Source organism: Nanorana parkeri, unplaced genomic scaffold (genome assembly GCF_000935625.1).
Source record: "Nanorana parkeri isolate BGI_ZX_2015 unplaced genomic scaffold, ASM93562v1 scaffold111, whole genome shotgun sequence".
NCBI classification, from domain to species: Eukaryota; Metazoa; Chordata; class Amphibia; order Anura; family Dicroglossidae; genus Nanorana; species Nanorana parkeri.
The window spans coordinates 590996-600935 of NW_017306379.1; positions in this window are offsets into that span (position 1 = coordinate 590996).

Below are 9940 nucleotides of genomic sequence, written 5' to 3' on the forward strand. Positions count from 1 at the left end.
CAGATTATTAGCCAATACACTAGTGCAAATCCCACATCTGGCATCTCCAGAGCCTTTCATTTTCAAGCTTTCAGAGTGCGGCAACTTATTGTGGGTGTCTTCTGGCCTCATACTTAAAGGATAATTAAACCCCCCTGTTTTTTTGCTAGCAAGCAGCAGATATATGCAAAAACATTTAAAAAAAGGGTTTAAACATATCTGTGTCTCCGCTGGATCTCAAGATTCTCGGGCGGCCGCAAAGGATCATGGGGCGGGCACATGCGCAGTACAGATCTCCGACCGGGAGACCAGGAGAGAGGCAAGGTAAGTCAATGCAGGCAGCGTGCACCCACATGGACTCCGTGGGCCAGGAAGTGCCAGGAAGAGAGAGGAGTCAGCGCTGGATCAGAGACACGCACCAGCACTGGAGGGACTCCTAAAAACTACTAGATAAAAGAAGATGATTGGATCAAGAGACATCATTTAAGGTAAGTCCTTACACCAGCATTGGTTGGGGAAGGGACTTTAGCCTTTAAATGTCACTTTAAGATGAAACTAAACTCAGTAGTTAAAGCTTAAAATTGCATTCAAGTACCCTAACTATTAACATAAATGTATCTTATTTGTGTATCACTTGGCTGTATATCATCAACTCATCTCTGAATTGGTGCTGTCCTTCATTCTGGAGGGTGACTACTTTTGTTCCCCATGGTCCCCGTGTGTTGTAAAGTAGTCAGCGCTCCAAGCTCACTCCCGTGATGGACTACAATCTCAATACAATCTAGTAAATTAGCAGGGTTATTCAGAAAAGGCTGAAACATTTGGAGAAGAGAGGAGAAGTGAACAATCTAGGCCAAAATAGCTGCTTTGGAAAAATTCTCCAATTCAGCTCACTTTCCACTTTCACTATGTTGTCCTAGATTGTTCACATGTCCTGCTCTCTCCAAACTCTTCACCCTTTTCTGAGTAACCTTGTAAAAGTGAGATTTTGCTGGGATAGTTTTAAAAAAAATTCTACCACATCGCTGGTGTTCTGCCGAAGGGCCGTTCCCTCCAACGCTTTTCACCCAATCACTGGTTTAGTCGTAGAGATGAGGCTGGACCAGGGTGGGCTGTGCTTTATATCATCAAGTTCATATGCATGTCATTACAAGCTGTGTACATGTTTAAAAGATGGAATAGAGGCAGGGTTAAATAGAGGCGGGGTCATGTGGGAGGGGAGTAAAGGGGGGACCCGTTCCCCTACATCCCCACTTTCCTTGAAGTTTCTATACAATTTGCGTCTTGTTTTGATCTTTGGGTTATATTTTATCCAGATTATGTTGTTTTTAGTAAGATTTTAATATAGTGAAATAATACAGATTGGTTGGTTAGATCTTTTCGGTATAGGCGATGTATACTAATATATATATATATATATATCAGTTTTAAAATATTTTTTTCATTGTTCATTTTTTAATATTGATTTTTTGTTGTCTGTACCATGAATTGTGTCATGTTGAAATGTAAATAAAATAATGGCTGATTAATCCAAAGAGTTCCAAACATATATCTCCTGATTTATGAATAAGTCTTAGTCACAAGTGAAAAACCACAAGTCAATAATTTACCCATTACTACCAACAATAAGCCATTGACTCTATTAGTTTACCCTAGGGAAGTTCAACTAGTTTTCAGAGTTTTTGCTAATGATGTGCCCTGGTGAATTAATTAAGCAGTAATCACTGATGGCAAGAACATTAGCTAGATGTAATAACATTCGCGATTCTAGACAGGCCATTAACCAGCATTTAATACCTCATCCAAAAGGTTACAGATGCACAGCAATTTTTTTAGCATGAGCAAGGGAAAGATGGGGAAATGGGGAGTGGAATGTCTGAAGAAATAAAATTTAAGAGGACAAGTAAATGTAAGTAAAACTATGGCACTGTGTTTAGAGTAAAAAAGAAATGAAATGTGAAAAGAGAAACAAAATAAATGTTAAAATATGTTTAAATAATATTCTAGACTGCCGAGTTTTATGTCATAATTATTTTTGTATTACTATTATGTTATCGATTTTGATTACGCTATTATGTGCTAAATGATTTCAAATGTAAACATGTTTAGAGAAAAAATCTTTAAAATCTTTTGACCAGCTGTATTAAAAATAAAACCAGCTTGGCTGCAATACCTTCAATCAAGAGATGTCTCATGCAAAAATTCATTTTTGCAACTAGATGTCCTCAGTCTTCTGGGGAGATTGACACCCAGCTTCAATCAACCCAATTTTTCTGATCCCCGGCTGTCATCGACCCACCCCCAAGAATATTATCATGTAGCCTGAGCTGTACTAGACTATGATTTTACAGATTTGCATGAGCTTCCTTCTGTGCAGCTGTTGGGATTGCTCCTCAATCAACACCAAAAAGAAAAACAAAATTGTGATATTATCAGACCAGCAAGCAGATCTTTGGAAAAAAAAGAATATATGATTTTCTCTCCCCCCCCCAAAGCTGTCCTGGCTTTGGATCTGATGTGATGTGTGTCCTCCCATGTTCAGTGACAGGCAGGTACACAGCTTTAAACATTGGTGCTATCTCCTTGGTACACTGCAGGAACATGAGGATTGTAGCTGGGCCCTCTTAACATTCCCAGCTCTGCTCTAGTCAGTTGTTTAAATCAAGTCAAGAAGGCATTTTCAAACTTTTTGGTTGATAGTCCCTTTAAACCAGCATTTGTGTAAAGTTTAAAGAATAAAATTAAAGTATAACGTTTAAAGGATCATTCTAAGTATTTTTTATTTGGTGCAAAAAAAAATGAGACAAATGGCATAAAAGACATATCAAGAGTATACATTTAAATGCGTATTTATTGAAATATCCTGTTTTATCTTTCTTCTCAATCAATCAAAAAATAATAAATAGCCGTTGGATTCAACTTCACTTACTGAATATTCTTCCATCTAAAACAACATGCCTCTTTCTATTTTTTAAAATGTGTTTACTTTAGCAACACACCATAAAGGGAACCTCTAAATTCTGCAACACCTTCTCAAAATCAATATTTGCATTATATGCCCGCCCTCCTCCCTTGAAATTATGCTCAGACCTGGAGTTAATTGGCTTCTACAGCAAACAATGCAATATAGGAGGTTTGCATGTGCACTCCATCGAGGAAATGTTAACTTTTCAGAGGGCTCCAGCATCACATCATGGAAACCGGCAGGCACTATGAAGATAGGATGTGGCACCATGGGGTGCTTGTTACACAAGTTAAGTATTACTTTACCTTGTCCATCAATGTTAAAGGTTTACTGTAAAAGAAGCTCAGTTTGCACTCTTCTAGCTGCATTTCTAACGTGATTTCACATCAGTCACAGCTCCCAGTGGTCAAAACAAGTCTCATACATGCTTTGCTTTATGCATGAGTTCTATCGTTGGATGGGTTGAAAGAAGGCTATGTCTATCAGGTTTTGACCTTTCATCTTCAAAACTGCATTTGATCCTTTCATCCCTGAAAACCTCAGTTGATCCAGAGGAATAAAAACATGTACATAGTTGAATTTGCCTTAGGATGAAAAAAATTCTTGCCCTCTAGCTTCTAATAAATATAAGTAACTTATGCGCTTTGTTTTAAGCAACATGACTAGTCTTTTTTTTCAACCCTTCAGTACAAGTTACTCCCAGTTCCCATTGAAGATCTTCCCTCTTTAAGATTCTAAAATAATAGTTTTCATGCCTGGAGTTGAAATACATCTATTGCCATTTCCCCTACCCCAGTTTATCACAGAAATGTCTTTATAAGCCATTTAACTATTTCTGCTTAGCAATCAAGTCGTTCATTAACATATGCCCATCATAAGTGGATTTTGCCCAGTTTTGTCTCTCCGAACAAAGGTATTTGTTATTGGCCGCCTTCCATACTCGCCTTTTTCTTTCAGGGAATTATTTTAAGAATGGAGTGTAACTCTCAGGAGCCACAATTTAAGCCTTTTTTTCAAGACTGAGCATTTTAAATGGATGTAAACTATAAATGAAAAATCCACATGCTGACTTTTTCCTGAGGAAGCCAGACTGACTCCACAAAGAGATATTGATCTCAGTAGTGCTCTCCAGATGCCCACTGGTAGGTCATGATTTTCTTGTGGATATCTAGATGTACCAATGGATGACATGATGACCCTTGAAATGAAACAAATATAAGAGGTAATATTCAGGAAAACACACTTTTATTTTTACTTTTCATGAATAAAAGAAACATATCTATCTAATGTACGTGTGGTTAAAGCATTTAGCCCACATTACGGTATTGTAGCAGCTGCTAGATCACTCACAGTCACCACAAAAGAAATGAAGATACGATTGGAGGACATGTTTATGGGGGATTTGTGTACTGTGTACTGAAGACCTGTGTATGGAGGCCCTGTGTATGGAAGACCCATATACCGAGGGCATACTGTATGAAATGCACGATGCAATCACATCAACTACTCCTATGGCTTTAATGTGGCAAATACAAATTAATTAAGCTTGCTAAAACAACTGTTGTGTTCTCATCATTTGACCAATTTTATGGTGACCTTTGTTGGGCTTGCCAGCTAATAAAGAGCTGTCCTGGCTTTGGATCTGATAATTATGCTTCAAATAAGGGTCCACCAATGCTTTATTCTTTTGGTGCATTGCAGAAGAAAAGGGAGAAAGTCACATACCCTACCACACCCAGAACAACCAATATGTCACAGGGTTCTGGCTGGGGAACACGGCAGCTGAGGGCTGTAGAGAAGGCAGGCGGGCAATCAGGGGAATCAGCTACTTTGTCATAAATGTGCAAAGTGACAGGTTTACTTTAATATTGACCCTCTGATCCTTGACTGTAAATCTCACCATAAATTAACCTTTCACCTATTCCCCAATGTTCAAATGAGCATTAAAATTGTGTACTTACCTTACTGGCCCAAAATCCACACAGCTGCAAGCCGAAATGCCAAAAAGATAAGTTAATTTCATGAGTTTGTAGTCAAATGACTTATACGAAATATTACCTAAAAAACATTTTAGATGAGCGTCCAACCAGCAAATGCAAGGAACAGATTAAATCAGACAATGCAACACTAATCCTGTCTTTGAACTGCAGCTGTTCTTTTATGTCAGTAAAGCCTCAATTCACAAAGCTTTAGCACAAGGATAAAGATCTTTATTTTAGCCATGTGACTGTAAATTTTAAATTGCAATGGACTCAGCTTTAAATAACTGTCACTTAATTCTTATCCTGATGTGTTAGCTATGTACATTAATCCTAAAGTCTTGAAGTTTTCTTCCACTTGACCTTAAAGGAGAACTATGAGGTGAGTGCTTTTCATTCACCTCATAGTTCTAGCCGACCTGTGACAATGAGACTGTCATAGGTCGGCTTAGTAGATCGCGAGGTGAGCGAACACATACTGGCATGCAGCAGCTTGCGGTATACTGCGGCGTCTCAGTATACCGTGAGCTATGGCTCGCGGTATACTGAGGCTAGGGTGACGGGAAGACGCTAGTTTGTGTCCTCCCGTTACGCTAAGGAGAACTATGGGGAAAAGCCTTAACCCCATAGTTCTCCTTTAAAAGAAGAATCATTTGACTTAGGCTTCTAGGAGGATTTTAGGTTACGCTTTTGCCTTGCGTGACATGATTCTGTGTTGTGCAACCTCCCTCTTTAGCTCCAATGGTGCGTGCAAGTTGTAAAGGTTCCCAATGAAGGATAGCAACTGAAGCAGTAAACACACCTGCCTACAATTTTACAAGCTCACATTTGATCCTTTTTAGCAAATCGGAAACTATAAAGGTGTACTTAGTAGGACAGCCAAGTGCAGAAGGATCAAAATAACAGCAATAACAGCAATTCAGTAAGCATGCACATTAAACTACACATTTGTTTCAATGTATCCCAGCTATATGATTATATCTACTAAAGGAATATTCCAGTCAATTATGACAATTATACTTTGAGAACTATGCATAGCCTCTTGCTTAGAGTCCTAGTATTGTACTGCACCATCATTTCACCATACGCTCCTTTGTCTCTAATCTGGTGTTCCTGGAAGCCACCTGCTGAAAACAATGGCACTTATCTTCTGGTGATTGTTGAACACACCTGTCAAGGATGATGGAACCCACTTGCTTTTGAGGGTGAACACATCCACCAATCATGCTGGATCACCCTCCTTGCTACCTCTCAAACAGAGGAAGTTCTAAGACGTTTCTTAAAAGCCATCAATATGGGATAAACCTGCCTGAATGTAGATACAAGGAGGATAAACAGAGAGGAAGTTATACTGCACAGGCTTCATGGAGAAAACATTTACTGCCCTCCTACTGATTTCTTAAAGAGTTGACCCTTGAGCTCATTGAGAGATTTAAATTGTTGCCTGGAATTGCTCCAACAGAGAAAAAAAACCAGGCCCAGAACAGACCAATTTCATGTAGATGACAATCAGACATTTCTGTTTTTTGTATTCAGTAAGTTTTCTTTCACCTAATTGCTAATATGCTTAATTTACAATAACATATCCAACTCCCTTTTCTCTCTTTCCTACTGATGTTTAAAGTGCCTCTATTGGTTAATGGCAGTAACCATGACTGGAGTTATCTCTTTGGAGCCTGTAGCCTCTCAGACTTCAAATACCAGTTTATCCCAGTAATGGACCTCCATCCATTACAGGCGTGGTGTTTATACAGAGAATTCCAGAGATTTGTAAGTTCTTATGCAGAGAAGATGACTGTGTAAGTGTTCCATTTATCCCCCTTCTCTTCACTTAAATCATTATACCTAGATATAGGTTAATACTCTCTATATAGTAGCTTAACTCCCACTTGTCCCTCATTTTCAGAAACATTCCCTGTTTCGACAAAGCAGGAATTTTCAGCACTGCCTACTTGATGCCCGTATTTTTCAGCACAGAAAGGTTTGGTTTTCACTGAAGATGATCAAGAGTCAGGAGACTTAGATAAAGGAGGGTTAAAGGAAGGGTTACAGGGAGGGTTGGAGTCAGGCTTACAGAGAGGGCTAAAATTAGGATTAAAGGTAAGGCTAGTATGAGGGTTACAGGAAGTATTACAGAAAGGATCAATGTGAGGGCTACAGGGAGGTTTTCTGTGAAGGATATAGGTCAATTTGGACACCAGTTCTGGTGAGAATTGTTTTTTCTCACTTTCCTTTCTTTCACTTCCTTTTATGTTTCCAGGACAGGAAATGAAGGGATATTTCTCCAATGAGGGCATGGGTTGCAATAAAAACCTGACTGAGGTCCTAAACCTGCCCTACTCTTTTCTTAACTACAACAAAGGTTTGCAGTGAACTTCCAATTTTAGAGGATAAAGCAGAAAACAAGCCCCATCTGTTTCTGCCCCATCTGTTTCTGCCCCATCTGCTTATACCTCTGGTACTTGGTAGCAAACTGTGTTGCTCTGTAATTTTCTTCTCTGCAGGCACCACTGGGCGCCTCCAAATTTTCATTAAAGGGCATTTTAGCAAGACTTGCTAAACGTCTTAGACTTTCTTTGAAATTCCCTCTGCTTCTGATGCTGTGTGTTGCACACATTTTGCAGAGTCAGTTTTATCTGGATGAAATTTAGTTACTGTAGAGCCCACTCCCAGTGCACACTGAATCCCACCTTAAACTCAGGAACTGCAGCTAAAAATGAACTGTATATAGTTTGCATATTCTCACTGTTCTTGCATGGGTTTCCTCTGGGCACTCAGGTTTCCTTTCACATTGGAAACACATGCTGGTAGGTTATTTGTCTCTTGTCTAAATTAGCCCTAATATGAGTTTACGTGTATGTATGGATGTGAGATAGGAGACTGTAAGCTCCTTGAGGGCAGGGACCAATTTGAATCTGCACTATGTAAACAAATGCAGAAAAGTGTTGGCACTATAAATGTCTGTAATAAATAATAAGTAAACTGTAAGTTGCTGTGGTGCTCTGTCTATTGTCTGTGCAATGGGATCTGGACTGCAAACACATGTAACACATAAAATTTGGTTTACTGTCTTCTACTGTTCACATTTAAGCTGTGTCTATTTAGATAGGCATGATGACTGCTAAATGTCAATCACTGTTGAGTGGGAGTTACTGCAGTGATGTGTTGGCTCTGTCATGACTGGTTGCAGGTCCAAGGTATCCTTAATCTTTCAAGAAAATGACATTAGCCAATGGAAATGTATGGTTCTACACCCCAGCTGAGCCGGTACTCACCCCAATTCTAATGTAAACCCAAGTTCCCTCCTCCTGGTGCCACACCGGTAGACATTCACTATTAGAATGGCAATCAAACCCTTATTTCTAATGGGAGGGTGGGATTGACTTACTCCACTTGCTCTTCCACAACAAAATGTCTGACTGCTAACGTGAGCTTAAGAAGACTACCCCCAATCTCCTCCCACCAAAGGTAGCCCACCGATCGTACGTTATCCTACCTCCTACTCCACCAACTGACCATCCCACTCTATCCTTCTTCGACTCCTATACATACCTAACATTCAGCTCTGGACTGCACCAGCCATGCCCCTGTTACACCTACAGCTTCATAGGGGAACTGACTCTACCCATAGGTCATTGTAGAGCAAAATTAAAGATCAAGGATGGTCAGGTGACCTTTTTTCCATCCATTTTTAATTGAAGTTAGAAACCATTATATAATGGTTAAAATGAAGGAAGAAAGCTGCACATTATTTTGGGTGATAGTATTAAAGTTCAGATTGCTTTGGACTGTAGTTCTGCTTTAAAGCTGAACTCTAGGCAGAGTAATCATTAACATATTATTAAATATATTTGTCGTATGCAAGCAGTGTAGGTACCTGCATTTACCCTGGTATCAGCCTCTTGCAATCCCTATACAGAAGGGCTGTAGTGCATGAGGGAGAAGCAACACTAGGAGCCAGTCAGTTCATGAGGAGCTGCAGCGAGATGAGGTCAACACTGTGCTGCTCCTGCAGTCTGGACTCAGGGTAAGTACATTGAATGATACTAGCCATCAGATTGAGGACATTTTGTGGCAGAAAAGAAGTGCTACATGGGAGGGCTCCAGATTGAAAGTCGATATTTATTTTTTTTAAATGTTATCTTTTAAGCTGCTATTCATTTTTATCATGTTATTTTCTACTTTAAAACCAAAAAAAATACAAAATTCAAATTTTGACCTTCGCTTGCTGATCTGGTGTCATCAAAGCCCTGAGATCTATAGACACACAAGCTCTGCCAAAGTATTACACAGGTGCAAAGGATTACTGTAATACTGGATTGCAGGCCCATTTTCTCACAAGCCAAACTGGCAAAAAACTTGTGTACAATTATAATATTTTTGTACTAGAGGAGCAAATTGAACGCTTGAGTCCAAACTCTACTGACGATTTGTCCAATACAAAGAAACTGCGGCAACATTCCAGCGTTTGATTTCTTTCTTTTTTTTTTTTTTCAAGGCTATTTAGGGATTTTCCTAGGAGAAAACGACATTGGTAATTACTGAGCCGGCGTGATTAAAGCAAAAATGTTAAGCGGTATTTAGAAATTACAAGAGCGAGCATGCAAAACAAAAAAAAAATGGTTCCACTTTATGTTTTGTTTGCAGAATCCAAAGTGGATATTTTATGATGACGTATGTAATTTGGTGAGGGAAGCCAGCTGCAAGGTAGCAGGAGGCGGTCGTGGACAAGGGAGCAGTGTTAATGGCTATTTAAATGTCAGTAGAAAAAGTTTTGTGATCTGCAGTATAATTGTGTTTCTCAATCTGAATTTAATAACGTGTGCGAAGAAAAACAGGATGCAAACAACAGCGGTAAGCAGTCGTAAGATCTGGACTTTTGCAGATACAGCTAAGCTGACCATTAGGGCTGTATGTGCAGTGTAATAGTCAGTGCACAACCTTTAAAGTGGGCCTTTCAGATAAAATTTAAGGTAAAGTTTAATCTGCCCCCCTAGTTAACCCCCCCCCCCCTGAA